Source organism: Palaemon carinicauda, chromosome 3 (genome assembly GCF_036898095.1).
Source record: "Palaemon carinicauda isolate YSFRI2023 chromosome 3, ASM3689809v2, whole genome shotgun sequence".
In the NCBI taxonomy this organism is placed as follows: Eukaryota; Metazoa; Arthropoda; class Malacostraca; order Decapoda; family Palaemonidae; genus Palaemon; species Palaemon carinicauda.
In genome coordinates this window covers 43,096,137-43,121,030 of record NC_090727.1, presented here as the reverse complement: position 1 = coordinate 43,121,030, position 24,894 = coordinate 43,096,137, and the positions used below count along the sequence as shown (strand labels likewise).

Genomic DNA, 24,894 nt, shown 5'->3' with positions numbered 1-24,894 from the left:
TTTTTTAACTGGCTAACAAAAGTTTTTTATAGTTTAAATATGGAAGAGCTATTTTAATGTTGTTACTGTTCCTAGAATATTTTACTTTAATTTTTCATTGCTTCTCATGTGGTTTATTTATTTCCTTATTTCCTTTCCTCACTGGGCTATTTTCCCTGATGGAGCCTTTGGGCTTATAGCAACCTGCTTTTGCTACTAGGCCACGGTTGTAGCTTAGATAATAATAATAATAATAATAATAATAATAATAATAATAATAATAATAATAATAATAATAAGCGTATTCTTACATCTAAGATATGTATTTTCTGATATTCAGAGGTAATGCATGACTCCCTAATAAGAAATGTGTGCATGCCTTTACCTTCATCATTATCCAAGGAGGTGACAGTTTAGAGGCGACTTAATCGACTATATAATAAGGAAGAAGAAGAGTCATTATTTATGAAAATGTCTTCTCGAATAAACAGACTTTGGCAGGAGATTCGCTTGTAATGGTCTTCGATGCACTTCTCATAATTACGAAGTCACGATATCTAGGGAGAAGTTGTTAATTATATTACACTTGTAATACTTGATTGGAGAATTTATAAAAGGGTCAGAACAGTCCAATAATGTTAATCATAAAGGTAATACTAATGATAATTTGTTTTATAAACTCTCTTTTTAATTTAATCGGTTTAAAAATGCTTGTGACCTCATGAGTAACTGTTTACTTTTTCCCTGCAGAAAATTAACAATGCCAATAAGTTAAGATTAAAAACTAGTTTTTATCAAATTTCCTTTGCTTCAGAAGAATAGAAAAACAATAAACAGCCATTATACATCAAACAAACAGCTGGTCACTAAAGAAATAGCCATCACGCGAGGAAAATTAAATACCCGTTTTAGTGAAGAATGCTGTCTGGTTTACGACCCAAAACTTTGCGAGGCAGGCCAAAGCTAGACAGGAAACTCGTACAAATTGCATTACGGTCTCCGGAGCAGACACAAGGGACAAGGGTCAGTCCAGGGGATTAGCTGTTTAGCCCCAACACCCTACGGTCCCTTTGGGGATTAGGGGGAGATGGGGGAATGGTGACGGGGTGGGGGGGGATGGAGGATTATAAAGCTACTGCAGAATTTGTTGGGAAGAGGAAATGAGCAATGCAGGTCATGTGTTTTTTTTTTTTTTTTCTTTTTTTTTGCAATTACGAGCTGAGGCACGAGAGAGAGAGAGAGAGAGAGAGAGAGAGAGAGAGAGAGAGAGAGAGAGAGAGAGAGAGAGAGAGAGAGAGAGAGAGAGAGAACCTTTGGGGAAAAGAGAGTGGAAAAATAAGTTGTAGATAATGAGAGCTAGAGAGGGAGAAGAGACCTTTGTAGGGGAATATCAATGATAGGTAATAAGAGAGAAGTTTTTTTTTTTTTTTTTTTTTTTTGGTGGGGGAAATAGAGTCCAAATATAGATGGTAGCTAATATGAGAGAGAAGCTTAAGAGAAAATAGAGAGGGGACATACAAATGATAGGTAATAAGGAAGAGAGGGAAAGAGATGAAGAATAAGAAAAGCTCTGGAGAGAAATAAAGAGGCGAACTATAAATAGTAATTAATCAGAGTGAGGGAAAAAGAGTTTTTTGGGGAAAATAGAAAGTGAAAATATAAATGAGAGAGAGAGAGAGAGAGAGAGAGAGAGAGAGAGAGAGAGAGAGAGAGAGAGAGAGAGAGAGAGAGATGTCAGTGGGCCTTCTGCCCTCCCCAAGACTCAACTTGCCCCACCCAAAGCCTGATCTTACTCGCATCCCAAAGCCAAAAATGTAGCACACATACACACACACACACACACACACACACACACACACACACACACACACACACACATATATATATATATATATATATATATATATATATATATATATATATATATATATATATATATATATATTCAATTGAGACAGGGCTGTAGCGAGGAAGACTAGCGAGCGATAAAAATTTCAATTTTAAAGGGTCTCTGTCCTTTGACGGAATGAATTTTTATACCTAAAGATAGGCTCGCTATCTTTAAGATATTGTTAACCATTCCAGTCACTACTGCCAGTAACGAGAGTTTCTTTTGTGTTAGAACAATAATTGAGGACGACTGGCTATCTTGCATGTTATTGATTGCCACAAAAATATTATGGTTAAATCATTCAATTTGGAAGAGCTAGTAAATAATTGTGCTAGCATGAGACACCTCCGGTAACCACTGGTGTTATTCTATATAGGAATGTAATCCTAAAATCTGTCATTGCTTTATTTTCATTATGATACTTATATTGCCAACGTTGTTATTTTATGATTTTATTTTCATTAAGGTACAAATCAAATTATCAACATTATTCTATTTCATAATCTTGATGTAAACTCCCTTTCAGTAATAATGTAATAGTATCAAATTTCATTAATGCCTGGTATTGCCAGCCAGTGGGACTAACTCAGTCATAAAGTATATTTTCATTAAAAGGTAAAAATAAAGGAAAATGTAATGTTTTCTTTTCAAACGTGGAATCATAAATATACCACTCAGCCCACCACAACCATTTAAGCATGACGTCTGCTCTTCACGCCTGACTACCTTATATGGAATAAAGTGTGAATATTGTCTGCAGTCTTGGCCTAGAGAGGTTTGTTTTATAAATATACAAAAATATGAAAATGATTACCAATGATATATTGTTGCAATACCACACTTATCAACTAATCCATTTAATTTTATGTTAATTGGAGCAGAAAAGAGACTTCAAAATTATCAGCAACTATTTGTAGTAAAATGGTTGTTGGTGATACATATAATTGGATTATCAGTGACATGATTTGTTGTAGTTAAACTAAAATAACTAAGGTTGAAAAAAAAATGGATTTTTTATAAAGGAAACCTTTCCATATTTTGAAATATTACAAGTATTTACAACAAAACCGTTAAGAAATAATTGCGTTTATGTAAATTGAAGCCAAAAATAAGCTCCATATAAAGACCAGGCCTCAGATTATATCAAAATTAGCTAAAGGAGTAGCAGTGGTGACTTCTGGTCCTCTATTGTAGCTAAACCAAAGCATCGAATGTCTTGGAGTATTATTACATGTCTCTACCAAAATCATATAGTTATGAATTCTTCATTTCAATTTCAGGAAGTAAAAACAAAATAACAACCTACAACTCATTTGCATCTTAAGACTATGGCTGGGAGAATTTATTTGTAGCCATGATGTCTGTAACGATTTACAAACAACATGGAAATATAGTTGGTAACTTAGTTGTGTTCATATAAGTAAAGAAAAACGAAGATTTATTGTTGATTTTTATGCGGAACTCAACCTTTTAGGACATTGTATTTGTTTTGAGAAAGGTAAAAACCATCAAATATTCATGAAGTAAACAGAGACTTTTACCGCTGAGAATATAATATGATGTTATAAGTTGGCATAAAGAAAACAAAGTCTCTTGTGTGGAATTCTGTTAGAGCTTAGTCTCTGATATTGAGGCACGAAGTTTAGCAACATAAATCCGTAGAGCTTGGAATTAACTAACCCCCCTCCCCAAACCCCCACCCCCCACACGAGTAAATCGATTTTCTGTATAGAAAAAGCTTAAGGAAGCATTTTATAAGTGAAATATGGCTTGACCAAATTCTTCCCCTTTTAAATTTAAGAAATAGGAATCTATTTTCTATTCGTTCATCACCATTGATATAGTATGTAGCACAGTTTTGTTATTAGAAATGTGCCTGAAGAAAAGTAAGAACATATATAGGGAAAATTCTTGCCAGGTGTTCTACCTCCGATATGATTCTATATACACAGTCTCTATTTGATATACACATGCAAGGTTTAGAAAACAACTAGACCATGATTTGCATGACAGAAGCAAGAGACAGTGACAATGTCCTAGCGACTGGCCATGCATACCTATGATCAGTGCCCTAACCCCTCCCCACCCAAGCTAGGACCATGGAGGGCCAGACAATAGCTGCTGATGACTCAGCAGATAGACCTATAGGCTTCCCCCTCATCCTATAGCTCCCAACAATGATGAGTTTGCAAACACTATAAGCAACTATCGAGCTTAAGTGGATCTAGAACCCCAGTTCAGTAGATCTCCAGGCATTGACGTTTCCAATAGGCTACAGGTAATTAACACGGATTCCGAATAATTGCTTCGGCCTTCGGCCAGTCGGTGGTTCCATGACCCGAGTTAAGCCAACGGACAGCCAAGGCATTATTGGCTTAACCCTTTCCAATCGAGGGAGGCCTTTTATTAGCTGGTAATTTCATGATGCGGATGTTAGCTTTATAATAGCATTTAGCAATAATGAAAACAATCATCAAAATTTCACTATCAAGTTCATAGTGCACTACTTATACCATCAGAAAAATTGAACGTTAGAAATCCATTCACTCACATCTCAAACTTATGTCTGTGTTAAATGAGAGAGAGATACTGTATTTCAAACTATGAAAAACTGAATTAGAAAGATCATTATCAGAATAAATAATATTAAATTGAGCGTAATCCTTTTACTAAAAGCTAAATTCCTTTATAAATAAGAAAGAATTGCGAAAAATTTCTTATCAATACCATTTAAGTTCAGAAGTAAAATCTTCACCACACAAAAAATGAGTTATCTTCTATACAAATGAGAAAGGCGAACATATAAATGCTCAATTTGAAGAAGTTTCTGCCTCACATAGAAAAATTTGAGTGAAGAAATGACCTAAAACATAAAGGTTTTTTTTCTGATTCGAGAATATGTTTTGGACATTGATTTTTCGTAGGGAAAGTGCCTTCGTCTCTATTCCTTCCCCTGCTTACATTACTCCCTCGTATTTGCATTGATATTCTCTTTTCTTAAATGTTTTAACCTTATATTTCTTTCTTCATCATCGTTAGGGTTAAAAAACTGTAGGCCTATTCTCATCTCCTGTTCATATTTCTGGTATGTATTTAATGTAGTTATTGTCTTTATTCTTAATTGTATCACTATATATTTTTTTTTCATTATTGTTGTTTTCTTCTTACATAAATGTAGGCCTATTAGCCTATACAAGGGATTCATCACTAACACCATGGTGTCATTGAACTAGTCACTCTCCTTAATTTCCAGTCATAAAACTTTTAAATGGCCTCAATTAAATATGAATACTGTATATTAATTGTTTTTAAACAAATTTAAAACGATACAATTTAATTTTGTATGCCTAAGTATAACAAGTACTGTATTATGTATGCATGTTTTTTTTTTCTTTTAACTCGAGAAAATGCCTTTTTAATCTTAAACAAGATTTTATAGACTTGATTTTTGCATTTCTGAAGAGATAAAATGAGGAATTACGGTTTCTAAGCAACATATAATTTTCAATTTCATTTTAATACCGAACAAAGGACAGATTTTGTCAAGAATTAAAAGGTCTACTGTGTTATTGCTTTTATATTCACTATGAAAAACTTAATTCAGTTTTTATGAATCAAAATTGCAATCTAAATAGCTATCAATGACTGATGAAATGGGCAATCATATTAATTAAACTATTAATCACGTAATTCACATCATGTAATTAGAAAATGAATGGTAAAAATGATATCTTTGTATGTATGTATGTATGTATGAATGTATGCAATGAGCATCTTCCATTAGCAATGAATATTATTTCTCTTTTCTCATACAGGAAATTAGTTACAACATTAAGAACTGTTTCCATCTTCATTATGTTCAACCTCAAAGATAACAACAGTCCGTAGGAAATGAAATAATCATGTAAGCTCTTTATATTTTCTAGAAGAAAATGGATTTCCATCAATTAAGGTTACGTGAAGCAGTTTTGAGGTCTGTTCTGTTTCATTTATTTGTTTTGAAGACGAAGATAATTAGAATGAGAATATTTGCTATAATTTTTCACTGAAATTTCAAGAAGACACACACACACTCATATATATATATATATATATATATATATATATATATATATATATATATATATATATATATATATATATATATATATATATATATATATATATATATATATAAACACAAGGGAATAATGAATTTATCATGTATGCATTCTTCATGGGCGCGTCCATGCATTTGTTTCCATGAAATCCGAAATTCTGGGATAGTCTTTGGTCTGGGAGAAAAGTCAGAAAAGTAGTTCTTCATATTTCTATATTCCGATCCTAAACCATTGGAATTAAGTGTACCTTTAAATAATTTGTTTCATCTTCATATAATGATATGAAAAAGAAAAATATATGGTTAAGTAATGATTAAATAAGAAATAATCCCAACCTCTAATAATCCTGCCAAATGTATTGTTCCGCAATCTGGATGTGTCTCGCTATCACGAAGCCATTCCTTTTTGCTGATGAAGGACAAGTTTACCAAACTTTCACCGTTTTCCGTAATTAAACGTTCCACATTTTATTCCAAAGGTTAGTGCCGTTAATTTAGACACCAGGTCGGGTGTTTTAAAGAATCTCTTTGAGTTATTTTGAAATAATAAATGAATAGTTTTGTAGTTTGTAATGTTAGGTAGCCTACTGTGAGCCGGGGCAGTCAGTGGCCAAGACATTTTGGTAATTTTGTATATTATTCCATGGTGTGATTTCGCACAAGAAATATATGATTTCCTATAGCAAATAACGTGATTTAACCGATTTTGGTGACCATTTCAATCGCAAACAAACAGATCAACCAATTCGGTTAGTTATAAGTTGACGAATTGGTTGATCTTATTACGGATGAAATGAATGAGAAAACCAGTTAAATCACGATATCTACTATAGGAAATCATATATTTCCTGTACGAAATCACACAATGAAATACAATACAAATGAACCATATAAATATTAACACTGTGGACATATATACTGAGTTAAAATATATAAACAACAGATGTAGGGGACGATAACATTAGCAACGTTACCAATGATTGACAGAACTACCAACGATGACGAATGGTACACAGTGCTACCAACGGCACGATGACATTACTAGAGGTAGAAATAATAAATTTTTCCATACGTAAACTAAATAATTCTTCCATATAACTATTACACAATAAATAAAGAGTACCAAAAGGCCACAGAACCTAACAAACCCACCACCTAACCTTGCCTAGAAGTACCCCGGTCACAAAACACATATAATAAGAATGGGGGAATGACTTACCTTGATACACAGTACTACCAACGATGACGAATGGTACACAGAACTACCAACGACACGATGGCATTACTAGTGCTAGAACTGCTAAATATTTCCTCAGCTATATTCAATAATTTCTTCATATAACTGTTACGAAATATATAAAAAGTACAGAAAGGCCACAGAACCTAACAAACCCACCTAACCTTGCCTAAGAGTACCCCGGTCACAAAACACGAATAATGACTATTGAGGAATGACTTACTATTATGAAGAAAACGTCGAAACTTGCTGGACACGGAAGGAAGAGACTGAGGGATTAACTTCTATGACTGGGATGAGGATGGATGGGGGTCATCGGGGTCTTGTGTGTAGGGGGGGTCGATTGTCTGTTGTTGTAAAGGAGGGTAGAGGCGACTGGCAGTAATGAAGAAGTGGTGAAGTAACGTATGTTGAGGATAGTAGTGGGTGAAAAAGAACCTGGAAAAATATTGCTTGAAATGTTCAGTCTTGATTCCAGGTCTCTGAACCCACTCCTTCACTTCTCTCCAGAGACGTTCTATATTTTGAGTATGGATGGTTGGGTCTAGGGGGTCAACGAAATGCTCCGAATGATTAATCGACTTATGAACGTAACCAATTTCCGATAGAGAGTTGTATGCAGCCCACTTATCACTCATAATAATACTACCTCGTTTAATATACTTCTGGATGAGGGGAATTAGAGTAGCAGCATCTCGTTTAGTAGAAAGGGGGGAACTAAAGGGATAATGAAAAATTTCTTGGACACACGTTCAATACCTCCAAAGACTTATATGGCACTTAACGGTCTACCACGGTTGTATTTAGCTTTACCAAAATGAGTTTCGTCTATTTCAACAGTAACTCCATCACCACCAATCGCCTCTTGATTATCGAAGAAGTATTCGGTAACCTCCGAACAGAAACTTCTCCAATCCACACTAGTCTTTGAAGATATGTCGATACCATCCATGAGGGTCTCATGGTCCGAATGTTTATGCAAAAAGTGGTTGGCACATAATATTATCTTCCATGGGGGTAGCCGACTTTGGTCCAAAAAAGTACCTTTATAGGCCGTAACAGTATACCCACAACGACGTTTCTTCTTAGTTTTACGGATGGTGGTTTCAGTAGAGCAATAAAACCCGTGAATGTCTGCCCTATAAGATAAAAGCGCACGACACTTAGGGCAGTTTAAACGCTGAGGAATAACGCTGTGAGATTTAAGAAAATGCTCAACATTACCTGAAGTATCAAAAAAATCTCCATGGAATTGAGCCACTGCTTTTAGATACGGAATGCTGCAACCGGTACAAGTTTCTATAATATGCTCCATCTCAAAATACGGGAAAAAAACGCACTAGTACCGAAGAACGACTAACCAAGTCAAAGGTTACAACGGGAAAGGCATCGGAACAATGGGTATGAAAAGAGCAGATAAAGAGATAAAGGAGGGGGGGTAGGGAGATATCTGAATAGGCCTAGAGTGGTGATTGGTTAAGGGAAAAACAACGAACAAAAGCGGGAAATAATGAATGAACTAAATACGGAAACTAGACCAAAGAAAAGTTTTATAAGACACAGAGGAGAGAAAAGGAACTAACCAACAAAAATAAATAAAAACAATATAGGAAGATAAAATGGAATGAACGGTAAATAATAGTGAATGGGAATATAAAATGAGGAGATCATACCGAGAATTAACTGGATAAAAAAACTAGTCCAGGGTAAGTATTTATGTGAAACCAGGAAGAGATAAAGAAATAACCCAACAAATAAACCCAATATAGGAAGGAAAAATGGAATGAATGATAAATAATATGGAATGGGAATATAAAATGAGAAAAAAAAAACGGTAATAAAAAGAGTAATAGGGGAGAGGAAACTCCTGCGAAGGGGGGTGATATATGCGCAAGACGGAAACTCGTGCGAACGAACGTACGTACAAATGGGAAAGGAAATAACCAAACAAATAAACCCAATATAAGAAGGGAAAATGGAATGTATGATAAATAACAGTGACTGCGAATATACAATGAGAAAATAATACGGTAAAAAAAGAGTAATAAGGGAGAGAAACTCCTGCGCAGGGGGGTTATATATGCGCAGGACGGAAGATGGGGCGAACGAACAAATGGGTGCTAATGTTAGCATGAAATGCTAACATTTGATCTACATCAGGTATGGAATGCTAACATTTAATCTACATCAGGCGTTGGCAGCACTGGTTACTGTATTACTACAAGAAATAACCTTTGAAACGGCTCCTCCCAAATATATCCAGGTATACTGATTTGTCTTTTCCTACGGTTATAATAAATACCAGAAAGAAATGCATAGAGAAGAAAAGGACTGATTTACGGTTACATATCGGTTCCCCAGTATGTTTTCCCCACCCAAAACCCCGGGTTCCCTAAGGGGGTCCCCCATTATCGGCGGATATAGATGTATATATATTTCTGTAACTATTCATTTGCGACGGGAACGAGTGTTATTTTCGAAGGGAGCGTAATTTTTCCTATAAGAAAAAGTAGTTGGAATACTAGGATACATTGCCATGTAATAATATACAATGAAACCGACATTTTACCAATGGCATCAATTTAAGAGTAATGATACAATAATACCTTTTGATTTCCATATACTTGGGGTCGGAAACACATATTAACGGAGTTACAGATGTTCATAAATTCCTGTTTTGCTCCTAGTAGTCTTCTTAATTGGCCTCATGTTACTCCTGTTCAAATATAAAATAGTACAATATTAGTCAGGACTTTGAAACTCTTATAATTGAGTAGATCTTTGCAAATACACTATTTTGAGTCTTATGTTATTGGAGGAAACCTCTATTAACGAAGTTACAGATTTTAGAAAATAACCCTTTTGTTCCTTTTTGGGTTAATGTCTAGGAGAGGGCTGCATGAAGATATCAGTGATATTCAATGTATTTTTACTAGAATGTGTAGGAATGTATGTAAATAGTGGTTTACGAGTGAGATATTTTAGTGATATTCAATAACAGTCGAAATATCGACTAACAAACTCACGCTACTCTTGTCTTCCTCCCAGAATTTTTCTTAGTCTCTTGTTATTGTTTTTAGCTCAAATATGGGGTAGTTTGTAGCGCTACGGCCAAGCGTCCTAATTTGCTTATTATCGCTCCGACTGTTATCTTGTATAGAATAAAAACTTTTGGAAATGGTCTACGGATCTTATATATGTTGTGTAAGGGGAGGGGGGGTGGGGTCGGGGGGGGGGGGGGGCACAGCCCTCCACAGCCCTCCACAGTCCTCCTGGGTAAGGACACGGCCTTTAGCATAGGTTAGGTGGGTTTTTTAAGTTAGCTTCTCTCGTCGAACTCGTAGGTAAGGAAACTGTTGTGTAAGGGGGGGGGGGGGGGGGTTCGGGGGGCGAAGGCCCCCTGGGTAAGGATACGGCTTTTAACATAGGTTAGGTGGGTTTTTTAAGTTAGCTTCTCCCACCAAAATCGTTTTTAGAACGACGGCCACAGTTCAGAATATTCCAGTTTTCTACGGGATCTGTCCGTCACCCTACAAAGGCTCCCAAATGAGCCCTGTAAATACTATAATCCGCAGACAAACTAGTCCACTATGACATCCTACACGTTTGGCCCCGAAAATCACTCTGCCCTTAAGGGGGTTGGCCTCCCCCGGTAGGCCTAGGTAGGGTGCAGGGCCCTAAGTTAGGTTAGGTGGGTGTATTAGGTTTGGTCGTGTCCCGAAAATCACTTTTCTCCTCCCCCCCACCCAAAACCTCCGCTTCCCACTGGGGTCCCCCATAATTGTAGTAGTAGGTTTATGCTTACATTTTGTGTGTAAGAGTAAGTCCTAGTTTCTTTTTTATTAATTTCCTTGTGTTTCTATGCGATGTGCAACACCAATGTTTGTTTTTCGCCGTTTTTCGTCGTTAATACTTGGAAAACGGGTGCGGCCTTCTGGACATTTACCCCTTTTTGTCATGGCACTTTAGGAGTCTCCTTCCACCTGGTATTTCAGAAAAGTGATGGGTCGTGCCAAAAGTTACTTGGATGAACAGATTAAAAGGGCCAAGGTTTATATTCTAAACCTCTAATTTTCAATATTCAAATATGCAATCTAATCATCGTTCTTATTTTATTGATCATGGTTGTAATGAAACTTTGGGTGAAGTTGTTTTGATATATTTAGTCTGCTCATTGCAAATGAAAGCCAAGTCCATGTTCTAACAGATGCTGTAGCGCGAAGCTACAACTCGCCCCTTTGTTAAGTGTTTACTCACCCACTTCAAGTTTGTATGGTACAGTAATTGTTTACAACACCACGCTCTCCATTCACTCCAAAATAATGCAATCCTGAAGTTATCTTCTTGCACAGTAATTAGGTGGTTATTTAAATTCTGGGAAAGCAATAATTAGCAAGATATGTTGAGGAAGGGGGGAAGGGGTTATAAAAAGAAAATAGCTCGGTTTCCTCACTAAACAACTTGGAACTGACATTTCAACATCGTCAACCAAACAGAATTTGTGAGGCCAGTGTACATAAACAGAAGTTCGTGATAGCAGCGTACATTTGATATACTGTACTGTATATTCAAAATATACTTAATTAAAAATTGATTACTCAAAAGTGTCACTATTGTAACTTGCATATTTTATGGACACTTGAGTAATTAATCCATTTTTAATTTAGTGTATTTTGAATATACAGTACAGTATATCAAATGTACGCTGGCATCACAAAGTTCTGTTTATGTACGCTGGCATCACGAATTCTGTTTGGTTGACGATGTTGACATGTCAGTTCCAAGTCGTTTAGTGAGGAAACCGAGCTATTTTATTTCTGTAACCTCTTCCCCCCTTCCTCAACATATCTTGCTAATTATTGCTTTCCCAGAATTTAAATAACCACCTAATTACTGTGCAAGAAGATGAGAATTGCAGGATTGCATTATTTTGGAGTGAATGGAGAGCGTGGTGTTGTAAACAGTTAACGTTTGTATGATTGATAATGCCGAAATACTGTCCCTCGACGCTAACGTGCATAGCAAACCGTGCCACCTTCCTGAACATAGGAGCAATGAGGTAATGGTTAATTGCAAGCAATAAATCGTTAGCTCGGTTAAGGTAGGAAATATTTGTAATACGATGAATACTGCTATGAACGACTGTTTCGAAAATGGTATGAAACCCCCCCCCCCCCCCCTTTTTTTTTTTGGTGTCCCGAAGTCCTGACAAACAAAGGCTTCAGTGTTTTGACATTTCATTACTATTATTTGGTTTTGATTTACGCTAACATTTTTTTATTACTATAGCTGGTTTTTTTATGACGGGCGAAAACAAAAATTATAAAAGTTGATTTAAATAGCTACATAATTAGACTAGTACACTAAATATTAAGGCGTTTTGAAAGTAATTGATGACACTTCCTAGCGCAACGCCTTAGCTTTTCAGATATGGTAGTCGATTTACCATAACTCAAAAAGTATGAATTTACGCTAGGGATCATTTATCACAAATGTTCAAAATACCTAAAAAAAAAAGTCTTATTTTCTACAAACTTTTTATTGCACTATTCTATAACTTTACTGAAAAAAAGTAATAGAACAATGCAATAAATGCATTGTAGAAAGTAAGACTGGTTTTAATGCATTTTGGGGTTTTTTGAACGTTTTTTTATTAAAAGTTCTGGCGGGAATCATTATCTTTTTGCTGGGTTGATTACCATAATTGAAAATCCATGGCGTGGCGCTAGGTATTGTCATCAATTACATGATAAATACTGTACCCTAAAATATAGTGTATTTGTCTAATTGTATACGTAAATTTAATTATTTAAACTTTTTTCTGTCGGTCGTCGTCATAAAAAGATCAGTTACCATACTCAAAACCTAGTAATAGTGCACAGTGTATATAAGGTGTTTTGAACGTAACCAATGATGATACCTAGCTGCAAAGCCGTAGCTTTTCGGCTATGGTAGTTAACCCACCATATCTTAGTAACTATAGGTTTCTACCAGAAATCATTATAAAAAAATTTGAAAATACCAAAAACTACGCTACTAGAAGTCTTATTTTAAAAATGAACTAATTAAAGTCTTATTTTTTAAAAACCATTTATTGTACTTTTCTATAATTTTACCCAATTTAGTTGTTTTTATTAGAGGATTCTCCAATGTGTTTTACCCATTCTAAGTGGAATTTTATTTTCATTTGGAATTAAATAAGTAAATTGTGACTGCTGGAATACTTGACTTTTGTATTTTGACCAAATTTTGGTCAAGTATAAGGTACTAAAACATTGACATGCTATCTCTACTTTCTTTTTTAAGTTCTGGATCTCTTAAATGAAATAGCGTAGACTGTTGAATAATAATGACTTATTTTCCTTTTATTAATTATTAGAAGTAGGTAAAAGTAGTGTTTTTTCTTGCCAATACCAATTAAAGTTTGTAGGTAATCATATACATATGGTGTGCTATATTTTCAAATATGGGAATTCTTTTTTCCTCAGTGATTGTGTGCTTCTTTTTGTCCCTGGTTTGTTTATTCTACAGATGCATTGTTTAGTGTATTATATCCTTTGAAAAAAGTAAATTAATCCTGACATCTTTTAGGTAGGCCTAAACCATCTAATAAAGCTTGTGTGGATCACAACTCCCAGATTATCGAAGATCCTCCATGGGAAGTCAGGATTTTATGAGGGGGTTGAACCTGTTGAATGCAGAGCACTAATCAGGAAAGGGAGAACTCCATAAATTTCATCATAATCTTTACATGAAAACTGAAATAAGTTACGGTATGTATATGCAGAGGACAATAGGGCCATCATAGCATAGACACCAGGTCCTGACCTAGCTAACCTGAAATCCTCACCCACCGAGGAAGACCTAAGAAAGTATAAAATATAAAATGAATCTTTTGGTGGGTGTAACCTGACATGACTATATAAGCCAGCCTGCAACATTGTATACAATCAACTTTATGATCTAGACATATTATTTAAGGCAATCCTGGCAAAACATCACTACATAATGCTGCATATTATTTAAAGCAAAAATGGGCAATCTCATATGTTTAAACATCATTTACTGCCTTTCCCTACCTTAACCAATTACTGTATGTAGATTACAGGAATTTGTACTAACCTTAACCTAACCTAACCTAGGATGTGGGATCTTTACTTAGCCAGACTAACACCCCCACCTAATGTAATTTAAAATACTGTTGGTAGAATCAAATTTATTGGGTAGTTGAATAAGTAGAACTTCAAAAGTCCAAACTTGCTGCAAATGCTCTTGTGTTGAACAGGCTGTCGTAAGTCATTTTATAGTTTATATACTGATATGACATCTGTTTGGATGTTACCATTATTAAAATAGTTTGTTAATTTTTTCTCATTGTTTATTTATTTCCGTATTTCCTTTCCTCACTGGGCTACTGTAACCAGTTGGAGCCCTTGGGCTTATAGCATCTTGCTTTTCTAACTAGGGTTGTAGCTTGGTTAGTAATAATAATAATAGTAATATCCCAACAAGATATACACTGCTGTAGATGAAATCAAATTATGAAGGTACTGTATATCGTAACTCTTATCAACTGCGCCAAAACAATTTGTTCAAAAGAGCTCAAGCAGTTATCAGAGCTTCACTGTATATCACATCGCTATCTTTTTTAATATAGAAAATTATACAGTTTGGCTTGTCAAATCTTCACCTAAGGCACAACTAACAAATATTCTCAACATAAATACCGGGTAACTATTATAGTTGAATGTTTTGTCAAAAGTTGCTTACAAGAAGTGGTATATTGCAGACTGTTTATGTATATTTTGTTCTTTATTTAAAGAGGCAAATGAATAAGAAGATCCTGTTCCATATAAAGCAACACGTGAAAATAACTGCTGTCTCAATCTTGTCGCTGATTTAGAAATCAATGGTGAATAATTGTGCTTAAACTATCATCATATGGGTTTAGGAATATTTTATTCTTTGACATATTTACTAATTGACCTTCAGAACAAAAAAAAAAAAAAGCATTTTTTAAAGCCAATGGAGTTGCTTAATGGCTGATATGTTTGTTGAATGTGCTTGTTACAAGAAAAAAAAATTGTAATGTTTTCTTCATTTACTCACTGGCTGTTGTGTGTGTAGTAAGATGTTTTAGGGGGTATACAATCTATTTATAATGCCATTTGATTAAGGTACCTGTCTTGTATATAAGCTCTATTTAAAGTTCTCTAAGTGATATATCATTAAGAAATGGTGAAGTTACAGAGATGAAGACTCCAATCAATGAGGATGACCAACCATTAAAAAGACGATTATGGGGGATTCCATGGGGAAACCACTGTTTTAGGTGGGGAAATAAGAGTAACTTGCAGAAATGATTATGGTCAGAAAGGCATAAATATACACAGGATAATTACAGTAGTTGGAAAAATATATGGTTCTTGGAGGCGACTGGAAATTAAAGTATTATAATTATCTATACTGTACTGTAATTCCTGTCACATCCCTCAGATGGCTTTTGCTTTGCTGTAGCTCGCTTTACTTGCAGATACGCATGATTTCTCGACTCTGTTCTGGTTAGCGGGAGAGGGATGTGCTGCACATGTCGTTCTTGTGCGTCACTAAAGTGTCATAATTAACTAAATTTCAAGTTCCTCGTGATATTTGTACCACTGTGGAATGCTTCACTCGTAAATAAACATAATCTCTCTGCTCCTCTGTTCTGGCAAGCGGTACATCGATGACATGCCAATCATGTAGGTCATTATTTTGTGGATATTTTTTTACTTTCAGCTAAGCAACAATAGCTTTATACTGAATGGAGAGCGTTTTCAACTTGATCAATTATCAGTATAGATGAAATTACACTAAATTTCAAAATAAATTGTACTTCCGCTTTGGAGACTCCTTATGATGGTAGTCATGCTGAATCAGAAGTGGAGGTTGGGGAAAAATTTATGTAGTAGAACAATATCTGGGAACTTCCAGTGTGTAGGAATATTGGGAAGCTTTCAATTGGTTAAATAAAGCCAGGTAATGATTGTCATACTAAAAACAGAAGAGCTAGCATAATTGAGTTTGGGCAATGCATGTTGTTACTCGTTATTGGTCTCGTAAAAGTAAAAAATGGACCGTTCACAATTCAGTCGATCAGTGCTATTTTTTATTTATGCCCCATTAATCATAAAGGAAAATGCCAAAATAGCCAGCACTAATACATTTCTTATTTCAAGTATATAATAAAAATTGTACAGAATAGCAATAGGAATTTAAATAGCATTGCATTATATGAAACCTAACAGGGTTAAGCATGAAAACTACATGCAAAAATAAATATTCTGAAACATTCTTTTGATATGAATGCATATATCAACAGTTTTGAAAGACTCGTGTTACAAATTAACCTGTTTTTATTTTCAGATAGAGGATTCTTTCTGATGGTAACATTACTCGAGGAAAAAAGTGGGAAACAGTTTTTTTTTAAGTGAACAATGAAAATGAGTAAATTATATTAAATGAGGAAGATGACATGATATTTCTAAAGGTGAGTTCCACTGGCTGTTTTGTCTTTTAAGAAATAAAGTGAATAATGATTTTTGCGTTGGACGCATATACTCATAACAGCCACCCAGATAATGTTGAATAAGCATTACATTGTCCCACTCTAACCTGGAGTTATGAGGGTTCCACTAGGAAATCATTTTACCCTACATTAATATTAATGGTACCTATTGTTCTATGAAAAAAAGAAATGACTTTGGTATAAGATGGAATAGCCATTGAATCATTAACAAAGAGCTGTGGTAATAACAAGAGGTAGGTGAGGATGAGCCTCCTACCTGCTTAAGTCAGGCCACTTTTGTCCTTGGTTAAAGAACCTGTTTCTAATATGTTCTGTATATTTTTCACCATCACTGTTGGACTTTTACCTTGGGTTGTTATTATCGCTTGTTTTGTTGAGTGCACAGAAACGTATAACAAGTGTTTTTTTTTCAAGGAATCGTAATGTGTACATTTGAGGTTAACTGAAGCATAAGCCTATTGTAACAGGTGCTTCTGATATGGGACAAGCCCCTGCCAGGATCAAGCGCCAGCACTTTGTGGGAGATGGAGGAGACCAGTTAGAGGTGATTAGTCTGTTAATTTGGCTGTGAACCTGTTAGGCCAAATGAAGTTGAAGCCCCAGGAACCTTTATGCTGTAAGATGCTTAGGCTGAAATTAGAGGTATACAGAAATAGGTTTTATACTTTTATATACAGTATGCAGAAATAATTGAACTAAGTATTTAAGAGAATTACTTCTAAGTAACTTCAAATTTAATAGAAAAATCAAATTAATTACTTAATTTCAAAATAGACGGTAAATCGTGGCTATATATGATGCCACAAAAAAGTTGAGAATGTTTTTTCTTTATTGATATACTCATCCCATCAATTGAAAAGGTGACCCTGCATGTTCATAAATGGTTCATTTAATAGTGCTTTAATTTTTATTTTAGTCTTCAAATGGTCTTTGCTCAGCTTTGGCACACATACAGTAAACGTATTGCTCCTTGGTTTTGGCAAGTAGTAGCCTACATTAATATGCTGTGTATAATTCAGTTGGGTCACTATTAAAGTGTCATAATTTCCTATAATTGTATTTGTTCCGTAAATGAAATACAAACCACACTATTTGATAGGGGTATTACTTTCGGCGTAGCTAAAATGACGAGCCATTAAGATTTAACGAGGGTTAACTACCCATACTGCTAGTTAGGGGGTTTAGGGGAGGGTAGCTTGCTCCTGTGCCCCCCCCCCCCCCCTCCTCACACACCTGTGATTGGGCCCACTTTGCTTTTGGCTCGGATTGTGAACGAACATTGCCTCTCTTCACCCTTGCCGTATATTGGCAGCCATTAATGACTTTTGCTTTTTCTTTTCTCTTTGTGTGTTTGTGAAGTTGACTTCTGCGACCATGGGCACCTGCCCTAGACTCTCCGGCCTCCCTTGTGGGATGTTTATGTCGGCGGTGGAGACTGATCCTCACACCCTTTGTCCTGTATGTAGAGGTCAACAGTGTGATGCGTAAATAAGTGTAATGAGTGTAGGAGTGGTCTTCCTCCCAATGGGAGAGGTTTGGGTGACAGAGGAAGAAGTCCAAGCGGGATATTTCTCGTTCGAAGGTTCCTTTGGAGGATGAAAACCCAAGGCCTCTTCTTCCGTCTCCCGACCCTCCTCTGAAACTCCTACTCGTTCGGCCTTTTACGAGAGACTGTCGAGTAGTAGCGTAGACAAAGTTAATGTCGGCCAACCCCGGTTCTCGAGAGATGGTGTTGCTTCCCCTAGCGAAGAGGCCCCACCTCTCCCCCTGGATGAGGCCTTGTCACTAACCCTTCTTTTGCAGATTTGGTCTTCCTTTGGGGCTTATGGGTCCGCCCTCCAAGGAAGCTTTGCTGCAGTTCATACGCATGGGTGCTTCTGTTCAGCAGTCATCATCGCCATCAGAGGTATAGCCTCTGACCCTCGTCGACTTTGTAGTGTCAGGGGTGTCACGTGGTATCAACCAACTCCTCTGCCCCTCCAGACTCTCCAGCGGTTGCTGCCGACTTATTTTCCCCCATTCCTGAACATCCTTCAAGGGAGAAACTAAGTCCGTCTGTCTTTCCTGCAAGTGTTTCTCCCCCTCAGGGGAGTTCACTCGTAGAGACTCGTCTTCGGAGGATTGCTGCGGCTCACGGTCAGCTTGCTGATTCAACGGCCCCCAGAGGGCCCCTTCGTCGGAAAGCTCGCCCTCCACTTCGCCTTAGAGGTCTCCCTTCACCATCGGTGAAAAGGCGCCTCTTTGGCTCATCGTCGTCGCAGCCCTCCCCTGCAGAGGATCCTCTGCGCCAGTCATCTGACCTTCGACCATCGATCGTCATTGCTCCTGCTACTAGTCCTGTGACTTCGGTCCTGAACCTCTCTGTGGATCATTCGCGATCCCTTTCGGTGGATGCTAGCCCTTACAAAGGGCACATCGCAGTTCCTGACCATCCACCCTTCAGACCAGCCAACCTTCCATCACCGTTATAACTTCTTGAGGCTCTACCAAAGTGCGCAACTGCGAGCCATCGCCCTGCAGCTGGCCAACCTACAGGACATCGGCGCTCACCAGCAGCTCGCCAGACTGAGCGTCGGCACTCTACAGCACTTTGTCACGCCCCTTCACCTGCTCGCCCGCATAGACGGCAGCAACATGCACCTGCGCGCCAACGCTCTCCTGCGCCCACATTCACCTGCACACCCTGCGCTCACACACCCTGGGTCGTCCTCGCGTCAGTGCACTACTGCGTGCTTTCACTCTCCCGCGCCCCACGATCTCCTGCGCATACACGCCCATGATCTCCTGCGGGCCAATTCTCCCCAGCACACCAGCAGGCTCCCCCGCGCCAGTACTCGCCTGCACGTCAACGAGTTCCTGTGCGCCAACACACTGCAGCTCTGCAGGTAAAACAACACGCTCAATCAATCCAGCACACTCCTGGACATCTGCACTCAACTGCGCACAGGTGCCACCACTCGCCTGCATGCCTCTGGCGCGCGCCAATACTCTCCTGCGCGCCAATATTTTCCTGCGCGTGCGAGCGCCAATATTCTCCCGCGCACCAACAGGCACGGGCGCAGGAACTACACCCGGCAAGGTCACCATCGCCTCATTCCCTTCCCCGCAAACGCATTCCAGCGTGTCCTGCGGGAGAGGCAAAACGGGCACCGGCAGAGGGGTTCAGGATCCCTTAACTCCCTTCTAAGGCAGACCCACCTATTACGGTGACTCCTCTTAGGGAACCTTCGGTCCCTTTTTCTTTGCAGGGGATCTGTCTGACAGTGCATCAGTCAGTCAGCAGCCTTAGTTCAATGCCCAAGTCAAAGCTGTAACACAGGCATTCAAGCCTGTCCTGTCCGACCACTTGTCAGAGCAGCCTATAGCTCTGGACTCAAGACATGGAACCATGGCTTACTCTACCCTTTTGAAGAGTAAAAGAGGGGTTTCTGACGCGGTCACTTTCCCGAGGGTAAAGCTAACTCCGTGCAGACCATCAAGGCTAGTCCCTCCAGTATCTCCCCAAACCATAATAGTAATGAATGCACCGGGTTTAGTCACGAGTAACTCTAAAAGGAAAATAGAGTTCTTAGAAGAACTAACCCAAATTGAAAAAATAGATATATTAAGTATAAGTGAAACATGGTATTCCCAAGAGACTGGCAGTGATGACCAGATAAAGGGTTTCCAAACTTATAGATCAGACAGAAAAAATAGGAATCAAGGGGGAACCGCAATATATGGAAGAGACATAAATCAAGGAAAAGTATGTGAAAAATACAGCAACACAGAATGTGAATTGATTGTGGTAGAATTTGAATTTGAAAAACTAATGAATATTGTAGTTTACAGACCCCCAAACACTAAGGAGTTTGACATAATAATAGAAAAAATAGATGATATATGTAGAAACCATAAAGACTGGAATATACTCCTATCCGGAGATTTTAACTTTCCTTTCGTGGATTGGAAAGAACGGATAGAAGAAAGTGGTTGTATCTATAAATATAAAAAAGATAGTAATAGTAGCGCAGAAGATAAGAGGCAATTTGAAAAGCTTCAAGATATGCTATTAGAACATAATATGCAACAAATAAACCACATTCCAACAAGAAAGGAAAATGTCCTAGATCTAGTATTTGTGAATGAGGTGAATTATGTTAAAGAAATAGTGTATAACACGGGAATTTCAGACCACAATGTCATAGAATTGATAGTTCATTCCAAAGCAAGTGATCACAGAATTAATAAAAGCACAAAATTTTGGGAAGGATATGGAAAATATAACTTTTACAGTAAGAATATAAAATGGTCAGAAGTAAATGAAGAACTGAATAAAGAATGGAAAAATGTATTTATAAGTGATAATATACAGGTAAATACGGATATACTGTACAAAATACTGGAGAAAATTGTTGAAAAATATGTACCGAAAAAAAACAATAAACAAAAGACGTACATACCAAGAGACAGAAGGATCTTATTTCAGAAAATTAAAAAGTGGAAGAAAAATCTTGCAAAAGAAAAAAATGTGTGGAAAATGAGGGAAATAAAATGTAAGATAGAAAATGCAGAACAAAAGATTATACAGTCGAAAGAAAATGAAAAAAGGGACTTAGAAGAAAGGACACTTCAAAATATAAAAAGAAACCCCAAAGTACTTTACTCCTATGCAAAAAAGATGAATAAAAGGAGAATAGAAATAGGGCCTCTAAGAATTGAAGGACGGCTAACGAATGAAAAAAAGGAAATTGCAACATATTAGCAGAAAAATATAAGAGTGAGTTCACGCCAAGAATTGCGAATGAGAATAATGAAACGGAAATGAGAGAAGAAAATGTTGAATATCTAACGGATATAGATATTAATGAAGCAGATATTGTTACGGCTATAAACGAAATTAAAAATGGATCGGCAGCCGGACCAGATGGAGTTCCAGCGATTTTGTTAAAAAAAACTGCAAACACTATCGCCAAGCCACTTGCAATACTGCTAAGACAGAGTATAAATATGAGCGAGATATATGTTAAACATAAATTAGCTTATATAACCCCTATCTTCAAAAGTGGATCAAGACTAGAGGCAAGCAATTATAGACCTGTTAGTCTAACATCACATATTATGAAAGTGTATGAGAGGGTAATTAAAAAGAAAATAATGAACCATTTGGTCAAAAAGAATTTGTTTAATATGGGTCAACACGGTTTCGTACCTGGAAAAAGTACACAGACCCAACTGATAGCTCACTATGAAAACATATACAATAATATGATAAATGAAAAAGACACAGAGTGATCTATCTAGATTTTGCAAAAGCCTTTGACAAGGTAGACCATAACATATTGGAGAAAAAAAATGAGAAAGCATAATATTGTGGGAAAGATAGGAAAATGGGTAAAAGAATTCCTGCAAAACAGAAAACAGATAGTGGTTGCAAATGACGAGAAATCAGATGAAGCCCAGGTAATATCTGGTGTGCCCCAAGGTACGGTATTAGCTGCACTGCTATTTGTTATTATGTTCTCAGACATAGACTGTGATGTTGAAAACTCCGTAGTGAGAAGTTTCGCCGATGACACAAGAATAAGTAGAGAAATTACTTGTGATGAAGATAGGAACTCACTACAAAGAGATCTAAACAAAATATATGAATGGGCGGAGATAAATAGGATGGTATTTAACTCCGATAAATTCGAATCAATAAATTATGGAAACAGAGAAGGAATGGTGTATGCATACAAGGGACCTAATAATGAGACAATCACAAACAAGGAAGCAATTAAAGACCTTGGTGTAATTTTAAATAGGAATATGTTATGCAACGACAAAATAGCAACACTGTTGGCTAAATGTAAAGCAAAAATGGGAATGTTATTCAGACACTTTAAAACAAGAAAAGCTGAACACATGATTATGCTTTACAAAACTTATGTGCGTAGTACACTCGAGTACTGCAATGTGATATGGTACCCACACTACCAAAAGGATATTGCGCAAATAGAGAGTGTACAAAGGTCCTATAATGCTAGAATAGAAGAAGTTAAGGACCTTGATTACTGGGAAAGACTGCAATTTTTAAAACTATACAGTCTAGAAAGGAGAAGAGAACACTACATGATAATACAAGCATGGAAGCAAATAGAAGGAATTGCTGAAAACATCATGGAGCTTAAAGTATCAGAAAGAGCAAGCAGAGGTAGATTAATAGTGCCAAAAAGCATTCCAGGTAAACTGAGAAAGGCGCACAGGACATTAATCCACTACGCACCAGCATCGATAATGCAGCGACTATTTAATGTGCTGCCAGCTCATCTAAGAAACATATCAGGAGTGAGCGTAGATGCGTTTAAAAATCAGCTCGATAAATACCTAAGATGCATCCCAGACCATCCAAGACTGGAAGATGCAAAATACACCGGAAGATGTATTAGCAACTCTCTGGTGGATATACGAGGTGCCTCACACTGAGGGACCTGGGGGAACCCAAACAAAAAATAAGGCAATAAGGTAAGGTAAGGGATACTCTCCCTTCCTATCGAATGAAGACAATCCTTCACCAAGGGAACCGCGCGAGGAGAGGCACTCCTCCATCCCGACTTTGGAGGAAACCTCCTTCATGTGGAGAGTTCCCCTCAGAGATCAGGAGGGGGACAACACTCAGGCCCCGACGTTAAGAGTCTTAACTCCGTCGGGAGGAGTCCAAAGACTCCAAGACTGCCAAAGCCTCACCACATCTAGAACGGAGACAGCCAGCCAGCCACTCGAGGAATGTCCGCAACTCACCCCAAGAAGAGCACTTTGGGGACAGAAGGAGACTTCGCTGCGAGTCCAACATCAGGAGACCAACAAGAGTCAGAACATGCACTCTGGCAGGTTCTGACTCTGAGGGTTCTCAATGGGTTTTCCGACCCAGAGATACCCCCTCGAGAGGGCAAAGACACAGTCTTAGACTGCGTCTTCGGCATCCAGAAACCCTCAAAGACCAGTGCAGCCCTGCCCAGGTCTCAAGGGTGGAGTAGTACCAGGGACAAGATTATCCAACAGCTCTCCGAGTTTGCCTCCTCCAACTGTACCGGCTCTACGAACAAGCTCCTCCCACCTCCTCGTGTACTGCAAAGGAGGTACTTAGAGATCCTGGAGGAGCCCAGTTCAGCTCTTCCACTTCACCACTCTCTGGAAGAGCTAACCAGGGGAGTTCTCTTAAGAGACTTTCCAGCCGGCCAGTCTCGTTCTCGGCGGCCTAAGTCCTTAACCAGGAAAAGGTCACTAAGTATGCGATGCAAGCTACTTCGTGGCTGGACATCTGGTTAGGGACCTTGGGAAACCTGGTATGATCCGAGGATTTCACCAAGGAGTGTACCAGGAAGGTAATGGAGACCTTTCTCTTCTCAGGCGCACTCACGATCGAGTTTCTTGACCACGAAGTTTCGAACTTATGGGCAAACACAATCTTGAAACGTTGAGATGCAGTGTCTGAGAGGTTCCACCAACAGGTCCCCAGCGTCAAGACAAATAGGCTTAGACATTCCTCCCTAGAAGGGCCCCCCACCTGTTTGAGCCTAAGGATGTGGAACTTGCTGCTGAGAGGTGGAGGAAGTCTCACCGAGACTCCCTCCTCCATAGGGCTTTGACATCCAAGCCCTATAAATGTCCAGCACCTCTGCAGTCCTGTCCTACCAAGACCGTGACAACGAAACCAGCAGCGGAGATATCAGTGTCTAATAAGCTTTTTCATGTCAAGGACAGGAAAGACAAAAAGTCGTCCTGGGGAGGAAAGAATCCTAAAGGGAGCAGCCGAGGCCGCAAATGCTAGGATAGGCACTCCCCCTCAGTTTCCACCAGTAGGGGGATGCCTACAAAGTTGCTCAGACAGGTGAAAGGAACTTGGGGCCGATTCCTGGACAATCTCCGTGATTTGTCTAGGATATAGTGTCCCGTTCATAACATCTCTCCCTCCCCTGACCAGGAATCCAGTGTCAATAGACTCCCTTGCCATGGAATCTGCAAGGGGGGGAGGCCCTTTGGGCAGAAATCCAGACCCTGTTGAAGAAGGGCGCTCTCCAAGAGGTCCTCGATGGGTCCCCAGCCGCCTTCGGTCGACTCTTTCTTGTAAGAAAGGCGTCTGGAGGATGGAGACCAGT

General features: G+C 38.1%; 1 long non-coding RNA gene across 2 annotated transcripts in view; it reads left to right on the top strand.

Annotated features, from left to right (window-relative positions):
• Nucleotides 1-6,362: 6,362 nt before the first annotated feature.
• Nucleotides 6,363-24,894, top strand: part of LOC137638254 (uncharacterized) — a 32,606-nt gene continuing 14,074 nt past the window's right edge. The window contains exons 1-4 of one of the 2 annotated variants that reach the window (XR_011043962.1): nucleotides 6,363-6,448; nucleotides 13,798-13,979; nucleotides 16,612-16,735; nucleotides 17,189-17,416. This is a non-coding gene — a long non-coding RNA (uncharacterized lncRNA). Of the gene's footprint in view, nucleotides 6,449-13,797; nucleotides 13,980-15,775; nucleotides 15,948-16,611; nucleotides 16,736-17,188; nucleotides 17,417-24,894 lie in introns of those variants that run through there. The other variant, XR_011043961.1, reaches the window with a different exon arrangement.